The sequence below is a fragment of the Aegilops tauschii genome, chromosome 1 (genome assembly GCF_002575655.3).
Source record: "Aegilops tauschii subsp. strangulata cultivar AL8/78 chromosome 1, Aet v6.0, whole genome shotgun sequence".
Classification (NCBI taxonomy): domain Eukaryota; kingdom Viridiplantae; phylum Streptophyta; class Magnoliopsida; order Poales; family Poaceae; genus Aegilops; species Aegilops tauschii.
Window position 1 is genome coordinate 435,149,165 of NC_053035.3, and position 23,496 is coordinate 435,172,660.

Below are 23,496 nucleotides of genomic sequence, written 5' to 3' on the forward strand. Positions count from 1 at the left end.
ATTTCACAAGATTCAGTATCGGTAAGAGGAGCAATCAGAGTGTTAAGGAAATCATTATTGTTGGTATTGGTAAAGTCACATAATTTGGTATTATCTTGAGCCATTGTGACAAACAAGCAATCCAACACATGAGCAAACAAGAAGCAAGCAAAAAAGAGGCGAACGAAAGAGAGAGGGCGAATAAAACGGCAAGGGTGAACTGGGGGAGAGGAAAACGAGAGGCAAATGGCAAATAATGTAATGCGGGAGACAAGGGTTTGCGATGGGTACTTGGTATGCTGACTTTTACGTAGACCTCCCCGGCAACGGCGCCAGAAATCCTTCTTGCTACCTCTTGAGCACTGCGTTGGTTTTCCCTTCAAGAGGAAAGGATGATGCAGCAAAGTAGCGTAAGCATTTCCCTCCGTTTTTGAGAACCAAGGTATCAATCCAGTTGGAGGCTACGCGCGAGTCCCTCGCACCTACACAAACAAATAAATCCTCGCAACCAACGCGATAAGGGGTTGTCAATCCCTACATGGTCACTTACGAGAGTGAGATCTGATAGATATGATAGGATAATATTTTTGATATTTTTATGATAAAGATGCAAAGTGAAATAAAAGCAATGGAAATAACTAAGTGTTGGAAGATTAATATGATGGAAAATAGACCCGGGGGCCATAGGTTTCACTAGTGGCTTCTCTCAAGAGCATAAGTATTTTACGGTGGGTGAACAAATTACTGTTGAGCAATTGACAGAATTGAGCATAGTTATGAGAATATCTAGGTATGATCATGTATATAGGCATCACGTCCGAGACAAGTAGACCGACTCGTGCCTGCATCTACTACTATTACTCCACACACCGACCGCTATTCAGCATGCATCTAGAGTACTAAGTTCATAAGAACAGAGTAACGCTTTAAGCAAGATGACATGATGCAGAGGGATAAATTCATGCAATATGATAAAAAACATCTTGTTATCCTCGATGGCAACAATACAATACGTGCCTTGCTGCCCCTACTGTCACTGGGAAAGGACACCGCAAGATTGAACCCAAAGCTAAGCACTTCTCCCATTGCAAGAGAGATCAATCTAGTAGGCCAAACCAAACTGATAATTTGACGAGACTTGCAAAGATAACCAATCATACATAAAAGAATTCAGAAGATTCAAATATTGTTCATAGATAAACTTGATCATAAACCCACAATTCATCGATCTCAACAAACACACCGCAAAAGAAGATTACATCGAATAGATCTCCACGAGAGAGGGGGAGAACATTGTATTGAGATCCGAAAAGAGAGAAGAAGCCATCTAGCTAATAACTATGGACCCGAAGGTCTGAGGTAAACTACTCACACTTCATCGGAGAGGCTATCGTGTTGTTGTAGAAGCCCTCCCTGATTGATGCCCCCTCTGGCGGATCTCCGGAACAGGCCCCAAGATGGGATCTCATAGGTACAGAAGGTTGCGGCGGTGGAATTAGGTTTTTGGCTCCGTATCTGATCGTTTGGGGGTACGTAGGTATATATAGGAGGAAGGAGTACGTCGGTGGAGCAACATGGGGCCCACGAGGGTGGAGGGCGCGCCCAGGGGGTAGGCGCGCCCCGTACCTCGTGGCTTCCTGGTAGCTTTCTTAACATAGGGTCCAAGTCCTCTGGATCATGTTCATTCCGAAAATCACGTTCCCGAAGGTTTCATTCCGTTTGATATTCTTTTTCCGCGAAACTCTGAAATAGGCAAAAAACAGCAATTCTGGGCTGGGCCTCCGGTTAATAGGTTAGTCCCAAAAATAATATAAAAGTGAATAATAAAGCCCAATAATGTCCAAAACAGAAGATAATATAGCATGGAGCAATGAAAAATTATAGATACGTTGGAGACGTATCAACCCGCTTCCTACTGAATCTGCGGAAATTTGTCTTTTTCACCAGAGGTGGATCAAAACTTTGACACCCAACCATTTGGTCAATTGTGCATTAAATATGGCCTAGTATTTTATAAAAATAATTTGGTCCAATTTTGCAACAAATATATGGTAGGTCCTTCACAAAACAAACTCATTTTGGGCACTAAGAAAATGGAAAATGATTTTTTCGTCCAAAGAAAATGAGAACTCCCTTAGGCAACATTGTTTGGAATTCCAATATGCACCTTTGTGCACAATATGAGATCATTTGAACAAATATTTGATAGGACTTTCATAAAAAAACTCATTTTGAGCACTAAAAAATGGAATGAAATTTTTATCTTGAATTGATCACGACCAATTTATATGGTCATAAGGTCATCAAATGGTTTGATCCGTTCTGATTGGTCCATGAGCATATCACGCGGATCATGCATCAACCGCCGTAGGATGCTTCCGGATCGAACGGCAGCCCTCACCCCCTCAGCCAACCGCAGCCCAACTACCCAAACCCTAACCCGCACCCGCACTCCTCCTCCCTCGGCTCCTCGCCGCAGCCACCTCCTCCCCCTTCCAGATCGAGACAGAGCGAGAGCTCGCCTCCCCCCTTCCAGATTGCTGCCGCCACCTCCCTCCGGCGGAGCTCGCCGCCATCCATGGCCTCCTCCACGCCCTCCTTTTCTCACCCCTCCCCTTCCCTCACCAGAAGGGAGAGAAGAACCCGAGGGAGGGAGATCCAACGCGATCCTGCCTCGGCCTCCACTGCCTCGGCCTCGCGCCTCGCCGGAGCAGCTCTGCCGGCGGCCGAAGTCGCGCAGGTCGTCGTGTTCCCCCGCTCTTCTTCCTCCCTCTGTTTATCTCTTCCTTTTTTCTCTCAAGTCTCAACCCCCCTCTGTACTTCTCTTTGTAGGGAGGCCGCCATGGACTTCTTCGTCGAGCCATCGCCGGAGTTCCAAGTCCGCACCGCTCGAAACCGTCTTCAACCTCCGTCAGCCCTTGTTCCTCCATGCCCCGCCGAGCGCATGCCAAGCCGTCGCCGCGTCGAGCTCCACCGCCCAAGTCCGCCGTCCCGTCGCCCGCCGGACCTCCCTGGCTGTCTTCCTCCAGTGCATCTAGTCGCTCCTCGAACGCATCAAGTCCCCCTGCATCAAGCGCCGCCCTCGCCAAGACGCATCAAGCGTTGGTGCTCTTCTGCCTCATCGGGTGGATGACACCCAGCGCACTCACGCGCGTGGGGTCAAGGGCGTTGACCGCGCCCCTGCCTGGGCAGATCGCCAGCGCCTCCCCGCTCGATCCCCTGCTCGACCGCTCGCATGGTACGCTCCCTCGCTCCCTCCGTCCTCTCTCCTCGAGTTGATGAGATCTGAGAGAATCCGGCGAGCGGCCGTTCGGTGCGGCACGGGACAGCGGCCATGTGCTCTGCTCAAGGACTTGTTTTAATCCTAATATATCTGATGAAATAGTACTTCTCTACTTCACTGTTCAATCAGGCGATGCAGAATCCCAGTTCCAGAATGTTTTCCAAACTATATTTGCTAGAAAAATGATCTTATATTATTTACATGGGTCAATCTCGACCATCATGATTCCTAAGCTAATAAGGTTGGTTGTGTGCTCTCCTTGCAGCAGCCTGAGCTCCGGCGAGGTTGATCTGGACGGCTCGGCAGCGTCACCGGCGGTGAGAACCCCCTCCCTTCGCGGCTATGGACGAACTGGTTTGCGTGTTGCCCCCTGCCTTTTGTGCTCGCGTTGCGGTGGTTAGGTTAATGAAAATTGAACTAGTTAACTACTGTAAGCGATTCAGCAATTCTTTGTGGATCTGGTAGCAAGCAGTATGAACCATAGTTTAGCTGCTTTAGATAACTACTACTTAGGTGAATAACAATTAGTAGGACTTCATCACAGTTCTTCTGTAGTTGTAGCTGGACTGTTAATTTGGTACTCCATCACATCGGTTTGGGTTTTGGCAGTACGAGTGTACTGCCACAATGTCACCAGCTGGTGCAATTGCAACTAGTAGAAATGAGAATATAGTATTGGCAATTTGGCATAATATACAGCTGAGTCGGATAAGACTTAGGACAATGTCCTTTGAGGCTGCAGAAGATTAGTTGCTAGTTGCTACCATGTGGGTAGGATAAGATCAGATGCTGCTGCTGCAGGATAGTTATCCTCTTCGTATGGCAATATGCTTATTTTCCTTGGTTCCAACTACGCAGCGAATTCTCTTTCAAAAAAATGTGGCGCATGCATGAGGATCAATCCTGTTGACTACGTGAAAATCATGTTTCTCATCATTCTAATTTTTGGGTTTGAAAAAAAATACATGTTTTCTTGATCTTCTGTTAAGTCTGTTTATTTATAAATCAACCTTCCATGATTTTTTAGAGGCAAACCTGAAGACTGACCCCCAATGTTTCCGTGCAGGTAGTAACTCTAATAGGCCACTACACTTTCCAAATTCCAATGCTGGCGTGTTGGTCGTTCCCAAGTTTTCACTACCCTGAGTATGTACTCTACCGTACATTTCCAAAAATTCTTCCTCTCATTCACCTGATGCATACTTGTTCAATGTGTGCTTCCCTTGCCCCTGGCAATGTCAATGAATGACAGTGGTACTGTAGGCACCGAGGAAATTGTGGCATGTTGTTTAATTTGTTTATTCATTTGTTGCAGTCTGTGCACTGTTGTGGTGAAACTCTAGTGTTTCTGCAACCTACAAGTGCATATGGGCACTGATTTCTAGAAGTATTTGAGTTGACATCTTTCTTGGTTTAGATAGTACAGAAATTTTGAAGGGCGGTTGATTTGCTTCTGGTTTTTGAAATAGAGCTGATTATAGTTATGCATAAACGAGAATATGCTTGTAACTGGTGAAAAATAGACCAGCTTTGCAGTTTGCCACATTGGTGATGTAAATGCCCCTAAATGATGATATCTTAGCAAGTGCTTGCTGCAATGTTTAACCTTGTTACTATCGTCCATAAGTATTGCCGTTGATTTTGATATATGAGCACTAGTGTTTCCTGCTTACAGCAAGCTATGTATTGTACATGTGTCCATTTTACCTATGTAAATAGTTTGTTTCATACCTAGTAACATGTTTCCTCATAATGGATTATTCGTTCCATGTGAATCGTTGCTGTTATCCTGCTACTAATGGATACAGGGACGAAATGCACAGTATCCTGTCAAGTAGGGTTTGTTTGGTGACAGAATGCTGTTTTTTCCTTCCAAGTATAATGCTCCTTTCATGTAGTGATGATACTACCTCTATTTCATTTCATGTTGATGCCTCTTCCAGAAAATGGGTTGCACCTACAGTAATCAATCTAACTTATCCATTTTATTTTATAGGACTTCGAGTACAAGAGGCTGCTGCTTGACTATAACAGCGAACACGACCAACAAGTTCCGCCAGCGCGAGGCAAGCGACGACATGCTCGGTTACCCCCACCTGTGAGTCGCGCTCCCCCTGCCCAGCCGCCCCTCCGTGAGTCGTTGTAGATTCGGGATCACTGCTAGATCCTCGGCACAGGAAACGATCAGATATTCAGATGATATGTTAGTTTCTGTGGTTTCTGATAGGCCCGCTGCATCTGTTGGCGTTAACCATTTCCTATGTGGTTATGTGTGGAACCCTTCCTAATTTGTTTGCAGCCCTTCCTAATTTTTTGTTTTTGTTCTATTTGGAAATGGATGGAGCAGGTGCTCTGCTCTTGCACACGTCTGGCACCGTCTCCGGCGCGGTGGTGCTTCTTGAGGCGACCGGCGTGATGGCGGCTGTGTATGGCAGCGACCACAAGCTCTCCGGTGAGTCGGCTCCATCTTCTAGCCCTTGCTCCCTATTTTCTGCTCCTATAGCATGCTCTATTGGTTTAGAACACTAGCAGCAGTAGCCTACCGTGTATATGTACTAAACAGGAGGAGCTCAATCACCTTGTGTACACTAGCAGCTTGCTTACACACTTGTCACTTTTGCTTGTGGTAGCCATTACGTAGCTGAATCATGTCTATGTCTACTAATCATCAGTTCATAGTATTTGGCTTCTGTGTGATGGTCTGCGACTATTTTATGGTGATGTGGATATACTTTCTGATTTAAAGTTACTAATATTTTTTATTTTGATTCTTTCTCTGGTGCGAGGAAAGCTGTGAGTAGACGTCAACGATGCCTACTTGCTTGGCTGCTACAGTGATGCATGCACCGGTCAAGCAAGCACACGTGCATATACGTACATGTTAGGATAGTAGCAGATGTGCCATAATTCCTGTGTAAGGAAATGTATTCCTGAGATGATTTTGTTGTGTTATCTAAACCTGGGAGATATGTTATGTGATGTGATATGATGGATGATCTGAATTCGACATTGAGTTTTCCTGATTTGAATATGAAACAATGTCGGATGCGTGTGTGTAACTGGATTAAAGAGGTCTTGTGCCCAAACAATTTTGTCCAAACATTTATTTCAAAATCCGAGATCTAATACTGGACAACTAATTGGGTTGAAAAAGGCCACAGCCCAACAAGCATTGGTCTGTTTAAAAAGTGAAACAAAAAAAGCCTCAGAAAATAAAAAAATATTGCAAAAAAGGCCGAGGCCCCCATAATATGGAAGTATGGCCCGTGCAGAAATTGACAGAAAAAATACACTAAATTGGCTAAATTAATGGGCTCGGCCCATATAAGCACCCAATTGGACCGGGCCAATTCTAATTTTTTACCTTTTCAATTGGTCGCAATTTTGCCACGTCAGATTGCCACGTCGGATCCGACATGGCCTGGGTAGAGAGCTAGCGACCAAAACAGAAGGTCATGGAATCAACGACCTTTTGTTTTGGTCGTGGAATTCCACGACCTTCTCACAGAGAAGGTCGTTAATTTCAGTTTACAACTGCCAGCTTTTGACCATCTGTTTTTGGTCAAAAAAAGGTCACAAATGAAAATCAATGACCTTTCACTGACCAATAGTGAGGGTCGTAAGTTGACATATTTCTTGTAGTGTGAATAAACAGTTATGTTCTCATGTCATGCACATTACAAGTGTTGTTATTGCTCTATAGTTACCCACACTTACATTCTGTCTATTCTGCTTTGTCTTGAACAAATATTATTTGAACTGTGTCTCTATCTTGATTTGGCAACAAAAACTAGAATGATATAGACCATAAAGTGACCATGGTACATAGACATATGTTTGTTTCATGCTGTTATCCTGTCCACTTTACTACTGAACTCATTTACCAAAATGAGTTTCATATACAACATGGTAAACATGTGATGTGTCTGCTTGTTTCTCTTTTAGAATGCGGACAAAATATTGGAGAACAGTACCGCGTTATCCAATGGTAAAGGAAGTAATGCAGATAAGGTTCAAGATAGTGAGACATCCCTGTTGGTCTCCAAGAAAGCTGGTAAAAACTATCTTGACGATAGTGAGGGAACCCAAAAGTCCTGTCTTGATGTAGTGTTCGAGTTACTGGCCACTACTGCTGGCACAAGCTCTTCGAACTCGCTGCCTGAATCAGTTCGTCTTCTTGAGTCTCAACTTCAAGTTGAAAGACATCGATCAGATGTGCTGCGACAGGAAGCTGCAGGACTGAGGAAGTCCCTGCAGAACTCAGATGCATATTTTCTGGTGCAACAGCAAGCGCTGGAGGATTTAAACGCCAAACAAGAGAAAGTTAATAAGCTTGCTAAGCATCTTGCCAGCATTATGGGTACCCAGGATATTCTCTCTTGAGATCTTCTGAAGTGGTTTCAGTTCTGGATTTGTTTTGCTGCGGCGTTTATTTGCGTTGGTCGCCAACTTTGACAACCAGTGTATATGATATGCTGCTTTGTTCCCTATATTTGCACTGGTGGCGAACTTTGATGCCCAGTGGATGTAATATGTGTAATAGTCGTGATAGCCTAGCATTAGTTGCTTGCTTATTTATGTCCTTGTTGTCTTGTTTATTTGTTTGCTTGTAGTCATTGCAGTTATGTTTCCGCGGTTACCTAGTGACTGCAATAACCTATTTTTTAAAACTAGGCCACAACAACCATCGACTAATATTTACTGTAGTGACACTGGGCCTCCTACTGGCCGTAGAAACAGTGGGCCTTCTACGGGCCGTAGAAACAATGGGCCTTCTACGGGCCGTATCATCAATGGGCCTTATACGGGCCGTATCATCAATGGGCCTTATACGGGCCGTATGATCGATTGGCCAAACATGGGCCAAACACACCGCATTATGGCCGTAAACGGGCTAGAGTTGGAATCGTCCGTTCATGGGCCGACCATAACGGGCCATCGTTAATAGGCCGTATTTGATGACGCTATGAAAACGGCCCAATGTATTAACGGACCACAAACGGGCCGACTGTAACCACGGGCTGAATTTGGCCCACAAGCAGAAAATGACAGTAACGGACCGTAAGTAAACGAATGCTGGAAATGAGCCCAAGAATAAATGGGCTCTGAGAAGGCCGAAAGATAACATGGGCTGGAAACGGCCCAACGAAATAACGGGCCGTTAATGGGTATAAAGTGATACACTGTTCATTAGGGCCAGTTTCACCACGGGTCATTAATGGGTGTAAAGTGATACACTGTTCATTACGGGCCAGTTTCACCACGGGCCGTTAATAGGCCAAGAGTTACATAGGGCCTCGTATGGGCCGAAAGACGTCATGGGCCATACATGCGCCAGAAGTGAAAACGGGCTGGAATCATATTGGATGGCCCAGATGACGCTACTAGGCCTAATTCGGATAGGGCATAACGGGCCTTGGGTTAGCGGGCTGTAAATGGGCTATATGCGAACAGGCCGTTAACAGGTTTTCCATGGGCCGACCCGCCACCTTTTGACCAAGTCAAACGGGCCGGCCTTTTCACACGAATGGGCCTCTGTTGGGCCGTGCCACGTGTCGACGTATCATAGGCGCCTTCCGTCCAATGAGTGGATGACATCTGTCCCAACGATGAGCCGACATGTGTTTCCTCCAGCAAATGATGATTTTACACGTGGAAAATCCCCATTGGTCGGGGCTGTTAACGGGTTATCGGATCCAAAACCCGACCCGATAGCTTAACGGCGTTCCGTTACGGTGGATGCCACGTGTCAGTCACCCTTGACGAAAGCACTTCTGTGACGCATGATTTATCGTCATGGAAGTGGACACTTCCGTGATGATAATTTTGGCAATGTCATGGAACACTCTACGACAGCACAGGTATGACTATCTTGATTCTGTCATAAATTTGTCATGGATGTACATGCATGACAGAAAACGCGACCTACTGTGACAAACACGTATCATCACGGAAGTGTATTTTTTTTGTAGTGATGGCTTCAAACCTTTTTGGTCTTTACTGACAAAAGGGGGAGAAGCATATGAGTTGATAGTCTTCAAGCGGGTCCATATGGGCGGTTGCTTTATATTTTGCCAAGTGTTTACAACTCTCGCTTTTGATACATTTGGTTCTTTGGGCTGTAACACTTAAACTTGATGGTCGTCTGCTACTTGTTTGCTATTCTGTGATGCGATGATAAATTCCGCATGTGCGATGATAAATCCCGCACTTAGTCATATTGCAGACGTCCATTTTTCATTATGCATAACATTATCTTCGTTATATCAAATGATGCATGATGAATTGTCTTCATAAGTTGAACAGGATCTCCACAAGTACAACCTGCCATGTGCATTTGCATTCCAAAAGCAAATTACTTATATGCACATCTTCAGGGGGAGCCTTTTGCTACTTATGAAGACAATACCTAAATCCTTTACAATTTCACATACTTTTATCCTAGTTGAAAACTTCAACCAGTTTGTCATCAATCGCCAAAAAGGGGGAGATTGTAAGTGCATCTAGTGCCACCCCTAGTTGGTTTTGGAGTATTGACGACAAACCTGGTTGAGGGACTAATGTGTTTGTGAGAATTGCAGGATAACACAGGTAGTAGTCCCTTATTGATTCGGTTTAGCTACCGGAGATGACCCCTAAAAATGTTTGAAGACATTGAAGGCAATGGTGGTATGTGAAGATATTCACATTGAAGACTATGACAAGAGAAGACATTGCGTGAAGACTATGGAGCGCGAAGACTTAGTTGTTTCGTTGTTTCCTTTTCTTCTTTATTGAGTCGTAGGAACCACCGTACTGTTAAGTGGGGTCCCAGTGAACAAAGTCAGAGTGACTGAAGTGATGCTCAACCAAATCCTATGTCTTCGAGCGAAGACAATGAGAGCAAATCTTATCCAGAGCTGGATGAGTCAGCTTTACTTGTAGCCCAAGTCAAGCTGCCGCGTGTGTTTGAAATCTGACTGTTGGAACACGTGTCAGTTCCTTAGTGACCCAGGGTCATTTCGGACAAATCAGGTTGGGTTAGCTAGTGGCTATAAATAGCCCACCCCCTACACTATAAATTGGTGGCTGCTCAGAGTTAGTGCACGACTTTTGTCGTTTGAGAGCAACCCACCTCCAAAGCTTTTGAGAGAGAGAAATCCTTGCGAGGACAAAGCCCAAACACCCAGAGCCAAAGAGTGTTAGGCATCACTGAAGTCTTTCTGTCCGCGTGACCTGAAGACTTGTTACACTTGAGGACTGTGAATCCTCCAGCCGGTTAGGCGTCGCGTTCTGAGCATCCAAGAGTCATTGTGGATTGCCGGTGAACAAAGTCTGTGAAGGTTCGGAAGTCTACCTTGAAGACTTACCAGAGTGATTGGGCGAGGACTGGGTGTCCTTAGCTCAAGGGGAATAAGGAATGCTTCCATAGATTCGATCCTGGTTTATTTACAATTATAACTTCCACACCTATTCATTTGTCATTTGGGAGAATTTCCCATATAAAGAAAGAAAAAGAGACGGTCTTCTGAGTTAAATCTCAGCCTCCCTAACCAGACGTACAGTTGTCACAGCAACTGGAACTGGTCCAACAAATCCTTGTCTTCGCCAAGCGACTGGTTCTATCGTCTCCCTCTCTTTATTTACAGTTTGTCTTCGTGAAGTCATTGTCTGTTTGCTTTACCTATTTGTCTTCACTGTGTGACTACTATCGTTGTTTGGCTTCATACCATCTTCCATCCTGATCCTTACTACCTAGCTGCTATTAGTCTTCGTGCCTTCACTTCATTGCATACTTGACTATGGCCTGCTTTGTGTAGTTTACCTTCCGCTGCATATCAATAGGTTCATTTCTATTGTTTGTCTTCGAAACTCTCATGTTTTGAAGACTTTCATAAAATCTCCTATTCACCCCTCCTCTAGTCGATAACTAGCACTTTCAAGGACTAGCCACCACCATAGGAGGAAACGAATTCAAATCATCCTCACCCACACAAGTTCACCAAGCACAAGAGCACCTCTCCTCAGGAGGTTGTTCTTCCCCTTGTACTGTTCATCCTCAGCCCAAGAGGCAATCCACCACCACACACTGGAGTAGGGTATTACACCACAACGGTGGCCCGAACCAGTATAAATCTTGTGTCCCTTGTGTTGCGAGTTCGTCGAGCTAGCCTAGGAATCGCGAAGTGTGAGAGGGCGTGATCCGCGAGGGGGAGAACTTCGCGCGCACCCCAGAGTTTGAACCTTAAGGGTTTTGCTGGAACCCGAGATCCGACATTTTGCACGCCAGGTAGGGGTGCGCCGGAGTTTTCCCTCCATTGATCCACGTCCCATCGCATCGTCGCATCGATGGCGGACGCCCGCCGAGGCCGCGCTGAGCGCCGGGGTGCCCTCGCCACTCGCGTCGCCCAGACGGCTCCCGTCGGCGGGCCACCTCATCGTTCTCCGTCGCCTGCCGCCAACGCCGCCACCGGCCCGGCAGGGAACGAGCAGCAAGCCTCCTCGCTGCACCCCTCGGTGCGGCGGGACGGCCACACCGCCACTCCATCGCTGACACCGGCCGGCTCGTCGTCTCACGCCCGTTGCGCTCCCACGGACGCGCAGGCCGCGTTGTGCATGGCGCGCAAACTCCTGCGCTACCGCCCCATCGACGACCTCTACGAGAACTGGCTGGACCGCATCGCCGAGCTTGTCAGCGCCGCAGGGGGCTCCCCCGCACCGTCCCTCTCGCTGCCTCGTCCACGGCTAGCTATGGGCGACGTAGCTCACGGAGCACCTCCACCACCTCTGCACCAAGATGGCGCCCTGGCGCCAAGGCGCGCGGCTCTGCGGCGCGACCCACCGCGTCCGGCGCCCGTGCGCGAAGAAGGAAGCTGCCAAGAAGTCCCTCGCCCGCAAGAGAACGCTCCACCGCTCCCCGCACTGCCGCGTCAGGATCGCTTGCTGCGGCAGGGCCCCGCGCCGCTTGCCGTGGCAGCGCGCGGGCGCCAAGACCAAGCTCCACCTCCAAGACGGGCCCCGATGACCACGGCCGGTTGCCGCGCCTTCACCCCCGAGCTGCGTAGCGTCGCCTGGCCGGGCAAGTTCAAGCCAGACCTGCCTCCGCGCTACGACGGCACCCCCAACCCCACGGAGTTCCTGCAGCTCTATGAGCTGAGCATCGAGGAGGCCAACGGCGACGAGAAAGTCATGGCGAACTGGTTCCCAATGGCGCTCAAAGAGGGCGCTCGTTCGTGGCTCCTGAACCTGCCTCCAGGCTCGATCTCCTCCTGGGAGAAGATGTGCGACTGCTTCGTCGTCAACTTCCAAGGGACTTGCGACCGCCCCCGGCCGCGGGTGATCTGCGCCGCGTCAAGCAACAACCAGGAGAGACCCTCCAGAAGTACATACAACGCTTCAACAACGTTCGTCTCAAGATCCCCAAGGTGACGGACGAGGCCATCATCTCAGGGTTCTCCGATGGCGTCCGCGACATCAAAATGAAGGAGGAGCTCGCCATCCACGAGGAGCTGTGCACATCCCTGGAGCTGTTCAACCTGGCGACCAAGTGCGCAAGGGTTGAGGAAGGGCGCCTTTGCCTTCTCGAGCTCACAGCTGCCGACCTGGAGGAGAAGAAAGCCAAGGCCAAGGACGTGAAGCGCAAGGGAGCAGCCGTGCTCGCGGCTGAGCCGGACTTGAAGCGCGGTAGGGACCAGCCCGAGTCATCCAAGAGCAGCCGACCTTTCTGCGCCTTCCACAACGTGCACAGCCACAACACCAACGATCGTCAGGAGCTCAGGGCCATTCGTGATGGACGCTTCGGTCGATGCCCCGAGCGCAATGACCGGGGCTACGGCCGAGGAGGAGGACGTGGCGGAGGACATTGGGATGACCGTGGCCCACTCCAGGAGTGGCGCGACCGGCCTCGTGAGGACCACTGGCAGGATCAGCCTCGCGAGGGCGCCTGGAGGGATCAGCCTCGCGAGGACCGTCCTCAGGGCAATGCTAGGCTTCCTCCGCTGTCGCCACCACCAAGAAGGAACGACGACCATCATCAAGACGAGGGGGCTGGGGGCTTCCAGGAGCCGCGTGCTATCGCTTGCATCTTGGGCGGGGCTCAAGCCCCAGCCTCACAGCGAATGTTCAAGCAGTTTGCCCACGAGGTGAACGCAGTCCTCCCCAAGCTCGAGGCCACACGCCCGCTCAGGTGGTCCAAGTGCGCCATCACTTTCAGTTCGGCAGATCAGCTTAAGTGTGCAGCCACTGCTGGCGTTCTCCCGATGCTTTGTTCGCCCGTCATCAGCAACGTACAAGTCACCAAGACCCTCATCGATGGCCGCGCAGGGCTTAACGTCTTGTCCGTCGACACGTTCGACAACCTTCAAGTGCCCTACAACCAGCTTCAGCCTACCAAGCCTTTCCCGGGAGTGACCGACGGTTCCACCACACCGATAGGGCAGGTCCGCCTCCCTGTCACCTTCGGAGAACGCAACAACTACCGCACCGAACTCATCGACTTCGACGTCGCACACATCCGTCTACCGTACAATGCCATCCTCGGGTATCCAGCCCTGGCCAAGTTCATGGCGGTGACGCACCACGGCTACAACGTCCTCAAGATGCCAGGGAGCGGCGGGATCATCACAGTCCCCTGCGAAGAAAGAGATGCGGTGTGCTCCCTCGAGCGCGCCTTCCAAGCAGCGTCAATTGAAGACCCCGACAACAGTGCAGCTCGATACCCTCCTGAGGTTGTCCCCAGGAAGAAGAAGCAGCTATTCTGTGCAGGACCTCAGGAGGGTGGCGTTGCGAAAGGTACCTCGTCAGGATTAGCGCCCGCACCTGGGGCGCCACCCTCCCTTGCATAGGAAGGCGCGCCCGGCGCCCTCCTTGGGTAGGGCTTGGGGGCTCTCTTCTAGAGGGCCTCAGACCTTGCCCACGTCACGAGGGAGGCGCTCGGGCACCACTTGGAGGCATGCTTCGCGGCACGTCTCCCTCAGGAGGACACCAGGAGAGGAGCGCCCACCACTCAGGAGTTCATTACCAAGACCACTCAGGAACTGCAGGACGCGAGAGCCATGCGCGGCGACCGCCGCTCACCGGGCGCAGCTCCCCATCCAGGAAAGGATGCCGGGCTGCGCGTCTGCGTTGACGTCCCCGGGCTCAACCGGGCCACCGCTCAGGAGCTCTTATGGCCTTCGCGCGTGGGACGCTGCGAGGGCCCACCGCACAGCTACGTTCGCATGCCTTTTGGCCTGCCGAGCGTGGCATCCGTCTATCAGCACAACCTGCGGCGTGTCCTGGCGTCTCAGGAGGCTAGGCACCACGCCGTCCTGACGGAGACGGAGACGGTCCTCAAGGAACCGCCTGGACCCCCAGAGCCTCACGAGGCTCAGGGCCCCGATGGCTCGTGAGGAGCAACCCCTTCGCCGTGTACCTTCAGCTGCCCCAACATCCCTTCATCAACAGAACCAGGTGAAATTTTCCAACTTTATTTAGCTGGGTGTGCCCTCAGGGCTGCATCATTCCCAGGCCGCGTGGGTCCGTCCCTGTGGCATGTATCCCTTTTTATGTCTTTAGCCTACCTTGTTGGGGGCCCCCTCGGGCTGCATCATCCCCAAGCCGCTCGGGCCTGACCCAGTGGCATGCATCTTCCCTACATTTACTAGAGCTACTTTTCTTTCCATGCTTAATCTATCTATGACTATCGCCTGCCTGATTGTCACCCGCCACGGGAGCTGCTCACGCAAGCACGGTGCTTGTGCTTGGGTCCATCCCTGCAACGTCGACAAATCTGAGCGGCCGAGCTCTGGACGCATCCGCTACCTCACCAGGCCCTCAGTGCCTCCGTTCTCTGGCGAAGCAATCAATGGCCGCTCGGCTATCATAACGGCAATCTACACCCTACCTCGTGCTGACTTGCAGGAACCTCCTGAAGGCCATGACAGGCGGCACCGCAGGCTCCCTCTTCTCCCATGTAATTCGCTTGCACGTTAAAAGGGGGGCTCCTGAGCATCGTGACTCAGGAGCTCTTACTGGCTCTCCAACCATCACCCCCTGGCCTTGACCACGGCATCGCGACATGGCATACCAGTGGCGGCTGAGCTCGCTCGAGGGCCGGGACCTGAGGACGTAGAGCATGAAGGAGAGCGTGGGAGGAGAGGAAGACTCGTACGGGCCTGACCTGGCTAAGCTACGACCGCCTGCGCATAAGCCTGGCGCCTCGCGAGGAATCGACTTCGGACCGTCAAGATAAGTCTCGCGCCCGGGTTGGCTGAAACCGCTAAGGCCTAGGAACCACACTAGTCGCAGCCCTGCCGCGGCAACGTCACCCCCTTTCTTACCTCCCGATGGCTGCTTGAGCGCTAAAGGGGACCTCCTGAGCATCGCTCCTCAGGAACTCTTACTGGACCTCGGGCTGCTCATCTCCTGGCCTTGACCACGGCACGCGACCTGGCATACCAGCGACGGCTGCAGCCTGCCTGGGGACCGAGACCTGTCAGCGTAGAGCACCAAGTCGTCACGAGGATAGAAAGGGGAGACCGAGCTGAAGCAGGACTCGCGCCCGCGCGAATTCATAATAAGGATAATATTGACAAAAGACATTACAGACCCTTTACACGCCCCCACGGGGTACCTCTCGATTCTTCGTGGGAAACAAAAGGGAAAAGCTTCAAGGAGTCCTATCTACACGCGCCCCTACAGCTAACGCCATCATCAACACTGGGCCACCAGAGGCTGGCGCCAACCTGATCCAGATCAGCGGCGGCGGCGGCCGGACGCCGCAGCCCTGCTCCGGGCTCGGCGAGAGCTTGGGGGCACGTAGCTGTCGTCGCTAGTCTCCGGAGTCTCGTAGAGCTCGGGAGAATCACTGGACTCCCAAGCGTCGCTGTGGCTTCCAGAGGAGCCGCTGGTGACGCGGACAGCAGGCCCTGCCCCTGCTGTGGCGTCAACCTGATGACCCCTCCCGGAGCAACACTCCAGGCGGCGGCCTTCTGCGTCAAAGACCTTGAAGAGCAGCGTGGAAGCGCCATCATACTCGAAGTGGATCGCAAGGGCGCCCTCCGCACGGCACACTCGGGCGACCTCGCCCCATCCTCGAGTCATGAAGATCTTGCCCGAGGAGATGGCTTCAACCTACGCTCCCGTCACCGGCGCGTCGTAGTCGGCGTGCTGCAACCAAAGCTCGAGGGGTCCCCTCGGCGGCATCATGTCAGAGAAGAACTGCGGGAAGCGAATCCAGGAGCATGGAGGCATCACTGCCCACAGCACCAGTTCGCGCGAGGAGTCCGCGGCATGGACTCCTGGGGCGACGGAGCGCGTCACCGCGGCCTGGCTGCTGCGACCACGACGATGGCAGCCCTCGGCTTGGGCGTACAAGGGCAACGGGTGCCCAGGAGGAGGCCGCTCGCACCAAGGCCTCGTCACCACCTGCATCACCGCCGCGTCGCTGCGGTGGACCGGCCTCTTCTTCGGCAGGAGCGGCCCCAGCTCGTCGAGGGGGGGTCTTTCCTTTCTCCACAGCAGAAAACCTTTGGATGGGCACCATTGGTGGCGGCAATGGAGCAAAGGGAGAGAAGCGAGCGGAATGGGAAGAGATGGGCAACGGGGGCTCTGCTCCCCCCTCCCCATTTATAGCAGGAGAAGGCCAACCAGCGCCCTCCACGATCACAGGTAATGATGGTTTTTCCTTGCATGTTGCAGGGACTTGTCAAGTCGGGCAGTTGCCGAGGCAGCGTGGGGAAGCGGAGACGCCCACGTCCAATCAACTGCCACGCGTCGACCGAGGCCACAGGCTGTTGGGGCCCGGGGCGCTCCGCACTTGCCCTTTGGCTTCACCTCGAAGCTAAGCCCGAGCGCGCCTTGGGCCCGGGGGCTACTATCGGCGTTATGGGAACGGGGGTCCCCAGACTTGCCTGCCTGCGGCCCACGGCGTGGCTCTGCGAGCGGGCCCGTACGGCCCATCTTCATCAACAAGCTTTCAAGACCCTCGCGAGGGGCCAAGCCTCGCGAGGCGGACGACACAAGACCTCCTCGGGAGCGGCCTCACCAGGCTGGCTCGCGAGGGGCGGAGAGATCAAGGCAAGGCAAACATCGCGAGGTTCCAGTGACGTGAGCCATGACGAACGAGACCAGGCGGGCGCCAGGCGGGCGCCAGCGAGCACAGTGTCCTTGTTTCCTCTTTGGTGCTAAGGGGGCAAGCGCAGGCGAGGAGTACCGAGGCATCAAGCAAAGGGTTCCCTATCGGTGCAACGAGACCAAGACCAGCAGGACGGCAGGACGGAGGTCACCGTGGAGCCCAAGAAGGCGTCACCACCAGAGCCTTTGGCAGGTGAAGACTACTTTTGTCAGGATAAGCTGTACTAGTTGTCCCCTTTCAAATTGGTCGTTGTGGGATCCCTTCCCGCTCAATATTTGGGAACAGGACCAGGGCCTCTATAAATAGGACTAGCCACCACCATAGGAGGAAATGAATTCAGATCATCCTCACCCACACAAGTTCACCAAGCACAAGAGCACCTCTCCTCAGGAGGCTGTTCTTCCCCTTGTATTGTTCATCCTCAACCCAAGAGGCAATCCACCACCACACACTGGAGTAGGGTATTACACCACAACGGTGGCCCGAACCAGTATAAATCTTGTGTCCCTTGTGTTGCGAGTTCGTCGAGCTAGCCTAGGAATCGCGAAGCATGAGAGGGCGTGATCTGCAAGGGGGAGATCTTTACGCGCACCCCAGAGTTCGAACCTTAAGGGTTTTGCCGGAACCCGAGATCCGACACCAGTCTGTGTAGTTGCTACCATCATCTTTCAACTTAGCTTTATCTAGGAACGCATTAAAATTCAACGGAATAGTAGCACGGGCCATTTATCTACAACAACATAGACATGCAAAATACTATCAGGTACTAAGTTCATGATAAATTAAAGTTCAATTAATCATATTACTTAAGAACTCCCACTTAGATAGACATCCCTCTAATCATCTAAGTGATCACGTGATCCATATCAACTGAACGACGTCCGATCATCACGTGAGATGGAGTAGTTTTCAATGGTGAACATCACTATGTTGATCATATCTACTATATGATTCACGCTCGACCTTTCGGTCTCAGTGTTCCGAGGCCATATCTGCATATGCAAGGCTCGTCAAGTTTAACCCGAGTATTCCGCGTGTGCAGAGCTGGCTTGCACCCGTTGTATGTGAACGTAGAGCTTATCACACCCGATCATCAATTGGTGTCTCGGCACGACGAACTGTCGCAACGGTGCATACTCAGGGAGAACACTTGTACCTTGAAATTTAGTGAGAGATCATCTAATAATGTTATCGTCGTCCTAAGCAAAATAATATGCATAAAAGATAAAGCATCACATGCAATCAAAATAAGTGATATGATATGGCCATCATCATCTTGTGCCTTTGATCTCCATCTCCAAAGCACTGTCATGATCACCATCGTCACCAGCTTGACACCTTGTTCTCCATCGAAGCATCGTTGTCGTCTGGCCAACTATTTCTTCTACGACTATCGCTACCGCTTAGAGATAAAGTAAAGCAATTACATGGCGATTGCATTTCACACAATAAAGTGACAACCATATGGCTCCTGCCATTTGCCGATAACTGTTACAAAACATGATCATCTCATACAACAATTTATATATCATCATGTCTTGACCATATCATATCACAGCAAGCCCTGCAAAAACAAGTTAGACGTCCTCTACTTTGTTGTTGCAAGTTTTACGTGGCTGCTACGGGCTTGTAGGAAGAACCGATCTTACCTACGCATCAAAACTACAACGATTTTTCGTCAAGTGTGATGTTATAACCTTCAACAAGGATTGGGCATAGTCAAACTATATTCAACTAAAGCTGGAGAAACAGACACCCACTAGCCACCTTTGTGCGAAGCACGGCGGTAGAACCAGTCTCATGAACGCGGTCATGTAATGTCGGTCTGGGCCGCTTCATCCAACAATACCGCCGAATCAAAGTATGACATGCTGGTAAGCAGTATGACTATTATCGCCCACAACTCTTTGTGTTCTACTCGTGCATATAACATCTACGCATAGACCTGGCTCGGATGCCACTGTTGGGGAACATAGTATTTCAAAAAAAATCCTATGATCACGCAAGATCTATCTAGGAAAAGCATAGCAACGAGCGGGGAGAGTGTGTCCACGTACCCTCGTAGACCGAAAGCGGAAGCGTTTAGTAATGCGGTTGATGTAGTCGAACGTCTTCGCGATCCAACCGATCCAAGTATCGAACGCACGGCACCTCCGCGATCTGCACAAGTTCAGCTCCGTGACGTCCCTCGAACTCTTGATCCAGTTGAGGCCGAGGGAGAGTTCCGTCAGCACGACGGCGTGGTGACGGTGATGATGAAGTTACCGGCACAGGGCTTCGCCTAAGCACTACGACGATATGACCGAGGTGTGTTTCTGTGGAGGGGGGCACCACACACGGCTAAAAGATCAACTTGTGTGTTCTAGGGTGCCCCCTCCCCACATATATAAAGGAGGGAGGGAGGAGGCCGGCCGGCCCTAGGGGGCGCACCCAAGGAGGGGAGTCCTACTAGGACTCCAAGTCCAAGTAGGATTCCACCAAGAGGGAGAGAAAGAGAAGGAAGGAGAGGGAGAGGGAGTAGGAAAGGGGGGCACCGCCCCCCCTTCCCTTGTCCAATTTGGACTCCAAGGGGGGGCGCGACCTGCCCTGGCTGCCCTCCTCTCTCCAATAGGGCCCATGGTGGCCCATTAGTTCCCCCAGGGGGTTCCGGTAACCCCTCCGGCACTCCGGTTTTATCCGAACTATCCGGAACACTTCCGGTGTCCGAATAACATGGTTCGATATATCAATCCTTATGTCTCGACCATTTCGAGACTCCTCGTCATGTCCGTGATCTCATCCGGGACTCCGAACAACCTTCGGTCATCAAATTACATAAACTCATAATACAAATCATCATCGAACTTTAAGCGTGCGGACCCTACGGGTTCGAGAACTATGTAGACATGACTGAGACACATCTCCGGTCAATAACCAATAGCGGAACCTGGATGCTCATATTGGATCCTACATATTCTACGAAGATCTTTATCGGTCAAACCGCATACCAACATATGTTGTTCCCTTTGTCATCGGTATGTTACTTGCCCGAGATTCGATTGTCGGTATCATCATACCTAGTTCAATCTCGTTACCGGCAAGTCTCTTTACTCGTTCTGTAATGCATCATCCCGTGACTAACTCATTAGTCACATTGCTTGCAAGGCTTATAATGATGTGCATTATCGAGAGGGCCCAGAGATACCTCTCCAACACGGAGTGACAAATCCCAATCTCGATCTATGCCAACTCAACAAACACCATCGGAGACACGTGTAGAGCATCTTTATAATCACCCAGTTACGTTGTGACGTTTGATAGCACACTAAGTGTTCCTCCGATATTCGGGAGTTGCATAATATCATAGTCATAGGAACATGTATAAGTCATGAAGAAAGCAATAGCAATAAACTAAACGATCATAGTGCTAAGCTAATGGATGGGTCTTGTCCATCACATCGTTCTCTAATGATGTGACCCCGTTCATCAAATGACAACACATGTCTATGGCTAGGAAACTTAAACATCTTTGATTAACGAGCTAGTCTAGTAGAGGCATACTAAGGACACTCTGTTTGTCTATGTATTCACACATGTACTAAGTTTCCGGTTAATACAATTCTATCATGGATAATAAACATTTATCATGATATAAGGAAATATAAATAACAACTTTATTATTGCCTCTAGGGCATATTTCCTTCACCGAGGTGGGCACAACCCACGAGGGCGCGCCTGGGCCTCCTGGCGCACCCTGGTGGGTTGTGCTCTCCTCGGAGCACCCCCCAGGCGCAACCAGGGCCCATTATGTGTCTTCTGGTCCATAAAAGATCTCTGTAAAGTTTCGTTGCATTTGGACTCCGTCTGATATTGATTTCCTGCGATGTAAAAAACATGCAGAAAATAGCAATTGGCACTTGGCACTATGTCAATAGGTTAGTTCCAAAAAATGATGTAAAATGACTATACAATGATTATAAAACATCCAAGATTTATAATATAACAGCATGGAACAATAAAAATTTATAGATACGTTGGAGACGTATCAGACCGGAGGCGTAGACTTGGTGATAGTGACTAGAGAACTCTGTCGATCACTATCTTATCTGGAAGATTAACTCCCACTTGATTCAAGCGATTGTAGTACCCAGATATTCTAAGCACATGCTCACTAGCTAGCTGAGCTATTCTCCTCCATCTTGTAGGCAAAGTACTTGTCAGAGGTCTTCATACCTCTTGACATGGGCATGAGTCTGAAATATCATTTTTAGCTCTTGGAACATCTCATATGCTCCATGGCGTTCAAAAACATTTTTGAAGTCTCGGTTCTAAGCCGTAAAGTATGGTGCACTAAACTATCAAGTAGTCATCATACCGAGCTTGTCAAACGTTCATAACATCTGCTCCTGCAATAGGTCTGTCACCTAGCGGTGCATCAAGGACATAATTCTTCTGTGCAGCAATGAGGATAATCCTCCGATCACGGACCCAGTCCGGATCATTGCTACTATCATCTTTCAACTTAGTTTTCTCTAGTAACATATCAAAAATAAAACAGGGGAGCTATACGTGAGCTATTGATCTACAACTATCAGGAATAAGTTCATGATAAATTAAGTTCAATTAATCATATTACTTAAGAACTCCCACTTAGATTGACATCCCTCGAGTCATCTAAATGATTACATGATCAAAATCAACTAAACCATGTCCAATCATCACGTGAGATGGAGTAGTCTTCAATGGTGAACATCTCTATGTTGATCATATCTACTATATGATTCACGTTCGACCTTTCGGTCTCCAGTGTTCCGAGGCCAAGTCTGTAAATGCTAGGCTCGTCAAGTTTAACCCGAGTATTCCGCATGTGCAAAACTGTCTTGCACCCATTGTATGTGAACGTAGAGCTTATCACACCTGATCATCACGTGGTGTCTGAACACGGCGAACTGTCGCAGCGGTGCATACTTAGGGAGAACACTTATGCCTTGAAATTTTAGTAAGGTATCATCTTATAATGCTACCGCCGTACTAAGCAAAATAAGATGCATAAAAGATAAACATCACATGCAATCAAAATATGTGACATGATATGGCCATTATCATCTTGTGCCTTTGATCTCCATCTCCAAAGCATCGTCATGATTTCCATCGTCACCGGCTTGACAGCTTGATATCCATCGTAGCGTCGTTGTCATCTCGCCAACTATCGCTTCTACAACTATCGCTAACGCATAGTGATAAAGTAAAGCAATTACATGGCGTTTGCATTTCATACAATAAAGCGACAACCATAAGGCTCCTGCCAGTTGACGATAACTTTTACAAAACATGATCATCTCATACAACAACGTATATCACATCATGTCTTGACCATATCACATCACAACATGCCCTGCAAAAACAAGTTAGGCGTCCTCTACTTTGTTGTTGCAAGTTTTACGTGGCTGCTACGGGCTTCTAGTAAGAATCGTTCTTACGTACGCATCAAAACCACAACGGTGTTTTGTCAAGTTTGCTGTTTTAACCTTCAACAAGGACTGGCCGTAGTCAAATTTGATTCAACTAAAGTTGGAGAAACAGACAGCCGCCAGCCACCTTTATGCAAAACAAGTTGCATGTCTGTCGGTGGAACCGGTCTCATGAACGTGGTCATGTAATGTTGCTCTGGGACGCTTCATCCAACAATATCGCCGAATCAAAATAAGACGTTGGTGGTAAGCAGTATGACTATCACCGCCCACAACTCTTTGTGTTCTACTCGTGCATATCATCTACGCATATACCTGGCTCGGATGCCACTGTTGGGGAACGTTGCATGCAATTTCAAAAAAATTCCTACGCTCACGCAAGATCTATCTATGAGATGCATAGCAACTAGAGGGGGAGAGTGTGTCCACGTACCCTCGTAGACCGAAAGCGGAAGCGTTTGACAACGCGGTTGATTTAGTCGAACTTCTTCTCATTCCGACCGATCAAGTACCGAACGTACGGCACCTCCAAGTTCTGCACATGTTCAGTTCGATGATGTCCCTCGAACTCTTGATATAGAAAAGTGTCGAGGGAGAGTTCCGTTAGCACGATGGCGTGGTGACGGTGATGGTGAAGTGATCCGCGCAGGGCTTCATCTAAGCACTACGTGAATATAACCGGAGGCATA

General features: G+C 49.8%; 1 long non-coding RNA gene across 1 annotated transcript; it reads left to right on the forward strand.

Moving 5' to 3' along the window:
• Positions 1–3,019: 3,019 nt before the first annotated feature.
• Positions 3,020–4,380, forward strand: LOC109742815 (uncharacterized). The gene is made up of 3 exons (XR_002227942.4): positions 3,020–3,217; positions 3,528–3,579; positions 4,329–4,380. It is a non-coding gene; the product is annotated as an uncharacterized lncRNA (long non-coding RNA).
• The last annotated feature ends 19,116 nt before the right edge of the window (positions 4,381–23,496 follow it).